Source organism: Theobroma cacao, chromosome 8 (assembly GCF_053813885.1).
Source record: "Theobroma cacao isolate CCN51 chromosome 8, ASM5381388v1, whole genome shotgun sequence".
Taxonomy (NCBI): domain Eukaryota; kingdom Viridiplantae; phylum Streptophyta; class Magnoliopsida; order Malvales; family Malvaceae; genus Theobroma; species Theobroma cacao.
This window is the reverse complement of record NC_142646.1, coordinates 27,328,440-27,333,194: the sequence shown is the minus strand read 5'-3', so window position 1 is coordinate 27,333,194 and position 4,755 is coordinate 27,328,440. Positions and strand designations below refer to the sequence as shown.

Below are 4,755 nucleotides of genomic sequence, written 5' to 3'. Positions count from 1 at the left end.
AAAACTTTGATCTTTAAAATCAAAACCTCTGATACCAATCGAATTGTCACGACCCGGTACTCCCCTCGAGCCCGTGACAACCGCCGCGGTGTCCCGGTAGACACTTATTGCCCGGAATGTCAACCCGAAACCCCGCAAGGCTTTACTATTAGTTTCTCTGTTCCCTTGTGAGCAACCATTGTCAAATATCGTGTTCTAAAAGATTTTAAGCTGTTTCCAGCTTTAAACAAATAAAATATTAATTTTTCGTCTCATAGGGGTAATTTGGTCATTTTTCTCAAAAATTTCGAAACTGGCTAAAACGTAATATACAAGTACAAAACACACAATTCATATTCAAAATGAGTTTAAAAGTCTAAAATCTTCATTTAAAACGAAATTATGGTTATTTGAATATAATAAGAAAATAAAAGAAATATTAAGTAAAATATTCTATTTTCTTATAAAACAATATTTATAGAGTTATACGTGAATAATTTTTATAGCGTAAAAGCTAAATAAATTTATACATACTTAAATACAGTAAGCCAAAATATTTAATTTAATTTACAATAACAAGAGTGCCCCCGAATAAACAAAAGTAAAGAGGACTATGAACTTACGGTTTGGAAAATGCAGATCCCACTGTAGTCCTCGATGAGATCAGCTATCTACAGTCTATACTGAACCTGAAATGGGTGGAAATGAGGGTGGTGAGATTATAAAATCCCAATGAGTAAACAGACATCATCATAAACATCTAAAGTTGAGTATATGGAGACAATAAAGTAAATCATCATAAACTGGGTTATACAATTAGAACACATCTCGTTCAAAATACGTAAAAAGGCTTATGAATCTCATAAAAATCTAGGCTTGTGTCATAAATCCATTCTCGGGGACACCTTGACCGAGGCATCCTACCGAGACCGCCAAGGCTATTAAAATTCACATTTCACATAAATCATGTTTTTGTTTTGAAAACATAGCCGTTCCTTGGCGTTGGCTGAGTTCCCCCTCACGTGGTGGTTTAGCGTGAAGTGAACCCTAAACTTTGCCCCAGGAGATACCCTACGCGCCTCTCCATTCGAGGTAAGAATATAATGGGGTTTACCGTGCCCCTCTAAAAGGCTGGTCCACAGAAACCCCCTACTGCAGTGATTAATTAATATATAATCCACCATATAATAAAACTCAATAACATGATATGGCAATTTTGTAATTCGTAGTTTTTCAAGGTAACTAAACAATTCGCATTTCAATACAATTGCCAACTAGCCAATCATGCTCGATTTATCATAAGCCAATTTAAACAATCAAATTGTCACAATTAACAATCTCCGTGTACTCTATTTTTCAAAATCATTATTAATTCCAAAACAATTTATAAATTAATTTCATTAAAACTCATTTTTTCATAAAACATGAAAATTTACCTTTTTAAATTCCTTTTTCCATAGAATTCATGAAAGCATCTAAAAATCACCCTAGATAATTAAAATGACAGTAAGTTTACTCACAATGTCTAGAATGCAGACTTTCGAAGCACTCTGTCTACTGGTCCTCGGATGCAATTTCCTTGCCTTTATCGGAGGACTCACCACCTTGACACAGTACAAAATCGAGAGTTTCACCAAGTTGGTACTAAATCAAAATTAAACTAATTTAGACTACCAATGCATGATATGGAATGCAAAAATGCACTGGTAACTATCTAAACCCGATATTGGCCTAATTCGTCTTATCACCCGATTAAATTCCTAACGGGTTCGTTTAAACTCCAATTTAATTCTTTTCAGTTTCTATACCTCAATTGCACCCAAATTAACTTAATGTCCCTCAGTGTGGTGCAAATTATCAGTCCCAACAGTAAATTACGAAAATACCCCTAATGGGTAAAAATTCTTATTTTTGCTCCGAAAATTTCCATTATTTTTCTAGGCTCATAATTCATTATTCCTTAACCAATTCTCCTAGAATAAAATCAAACTCATCCTCACTCACTACATGGTAAATTCAGCCATTAATGGTTTGGGGAGAAAATAAATTCTTTTCTTGTTGTTTTGTTTCTAAATATGCTAAACTAACTAAAAACACTAACATAAATTAAAATCAAATAAATCCAACAACTTTCTCTCTCCTAACCCATTTTTCCAGAATTGAATTCATCATGAAAACATGTAATTTAATCATGGAAAATAAAGAGAAATGCTTGGGAATAAGAAAACTCAAGCTTAATAGAAAAAATCTCACCTTTTTCACTTAATTTCCTTGAAAATTCACACTTTTTCTTTGATTTTCTCTCTCTAGGGTTTTGTTTTTGTTTTCTCTCTCTTCTTGCTGGTTTGGCCAGCCATAGGGTGGAAGATGGGCTGATTTTGTGCCTTTTAAAAAGGAAAGTAATAAATTAATAAAGGCATGACACATGGCATCATGTCATTGGCCCGTTTTTAAAATTTTAAAAATTTAAACATTTTATCTCCACCACATGTTTAGTCAAGGGTCAAAGATGAAGACAAAGGAAGACCATGTGCTGGAAAAAATATCCTGGTGGTGGAAAATTACAATTTTGCCCCTGAGGTGGCAAAATTACCATTTTACCCCTATACTCCAAATTATACCGAAATTAAAATTTTTCACTTCTAAACCTCAAATCATACTTCAATAAGTCAAATTATACTCCAATAAGTCAAATGGGGCCAAAAAATTCTTTTCTAAAATTCTCATTTTGTCCCCAAGTGGCAAATGACCATTTTACCCCTAGTTAGTGAAAATTCCGATTTGACTCCAAATTGATCCTCAAACTCCAAATTACCATTTTAAGTCATCCATGAGCTGTGAAACTCTTAATCTCACCTTAAAATTCCTATTTGATCTAGTTCGAGGATTAAATAAATTTTGTTGTACCTCTAGGTACAATACCGACTTTTGTAAATTTTTCGAGACTCTCCTAGCATACAATCATGCTATCATCACATGTAAGTCATGAATAGTATTTTATAAGGTCGGGCTTTACATAAATAGTGAAATATATCTTGTTGCAAATGCTGAAAATGACAGCTGGTTATGGCATAGGAGATTAGGACATATAAGCTTGCATACTATGTCAAAATTAATTAGAAAGAACTTAGTTGTTGGGCTGCCGGATTTAAAACTTGAAAATGATAAAATATGTGATGCTTGCCAACTAGGAAAACAAGTTAGAACATCCTTCAAGACTAAGAAGATTGTGTCAACATCTAGACCTCTTGAATTATTACACATTGATCTATTTGGTCCAATAAGCACAACTAGTTTAGGAGGAGAATCTTATGGCTTTGTAATAGTTGATGATTATTCTAGATATACTTGGGTTTATTTTCTTGCTCATAAGAATGATGTTATATCAGCTTTTATAAGTCATTGTAGGAAAGTAGAGAATGAAAAAGGACTAGCCACAGTTAGCATAAGGATTGACCATGGCGGAGAATTTGAAAATGATGAATTTGAGAAATTTTGCAATGAAAAGGGGTTAGATCACAATTTCTCTACACCTAGAAAACCCTAGCAAAATGGAGTAGTATAGAGGAAAAACATAACCTTAAAAGAAATGGCTAGGACTATGCTATGTGAGAATAACCTACCAAAATATTTTTGGGCTGAGGCAGTGAACATAGTAGCTTATGTACTTAATAGAGTCTCAATAAGACCCATGATATCTAAGACACCATATGAACTTTACAAGGTAGGAAACCAAATATTTCTCATCTTAGGAGTTTTGGTTGTAAATGCTTTATGTTAAACAATAGAAAACAACCCTTAGGAAAGTTTGATGCAAAGAGTGATGAAGTAATATTTTTAGGATATGCATTAAACTCAAAGGCTTATAGGATTTTTAACAAAGGGACTTTAATTGTTGAAGAATCAATCCATGTAGTTTTTGATAAGTCAAATGCTTTACAAAAGGAAATTCATGTTGATGATGATGATGTAGAAATCCTAGAAAAACAAATGGAAGAAATGAGCTTAGAGAACAGTAAGAATAATGAAGAGAGCTCACTTAGAAGAGAAAATGGAACTCCACCTCTAGAAAATTTGCAAAGAACAAAAAATTAACATAGTGACCTTCCAAGGAGTTGGAGATTCGCAAGAGACCATCCACAAGACCAAATCATAGGTGAAATTTCTCAAGAAGTTAGAACTAGAGGAGAGCAATAAGAGAGACTTGTGAGTTTTTAGCCTTCATATCACAAATTGAACCTAAAAACTTTGAAAAAGCTGAAAATAAGGAAAGTTGGATAATAGCCATGCAAGAGGAACTTGACCAATTTAAAAGAAATCATGTATGGTCACTAGTACTTAGACCTTCAAATCACCCTATTGTTGGCACAAAATGGGTGTTTAGAAATAAGGTAGATGAGTAAGGAAATGTAGTAAGAAATAAAGCTAGGTTAGTAGCCTAAGGATATAACCAAGAAAAAGGAATAAACTATGATGAAACCTTTGTACCCGTTGCTAGGATTGAAGCCATAGGTTATTGTTAGCTTTTGCATGCTTCATGAATTTCAAATTGTACCAAATGGATGTAAAAAGTGCATTTTTAAATGGATTCATTCAAAAGGAAGTGTATGTTGAACAATCACCAGGTTTTGAAGATTTTGAAAAACTAGACCATGTTTACAAACTTTATAAAGCCTTGTATGGACTGAAACAAGCTCCTAGAGCTTGGTAGGAGAGGCTTTTAAAATTTCTGGTTGAAAAAAGTTATGATAGAGGCAGCATTGATACTACTTTGTT

General features: G+C 33.5%; 1 long non-coding RNA gene across 1 annotated transcript; it reads right to left on the bottom strand.

The window, feature by feature from the left end:
- Positions 1 to 624: 624 nt before the first annotated feature.
- LOC148761286 (uncharacterized) lies at positions 625 to 2,329 on the bottom strand. Its single transcript, XR_016027871.1, has 3 exons — positions 2,233 to 2,329; positions 1,500 to 1,623; positions 625 to 668 (listed from the first exon to the last, which is right to left on the bottom strand). It is a non-coding gene; the product is annotated as an uncharacterized LOC148761286 (long non-coding RNA).
- Between the last annotated feature and the right edge of the window lie 2,426 nt (positions 2,330 to 4,755).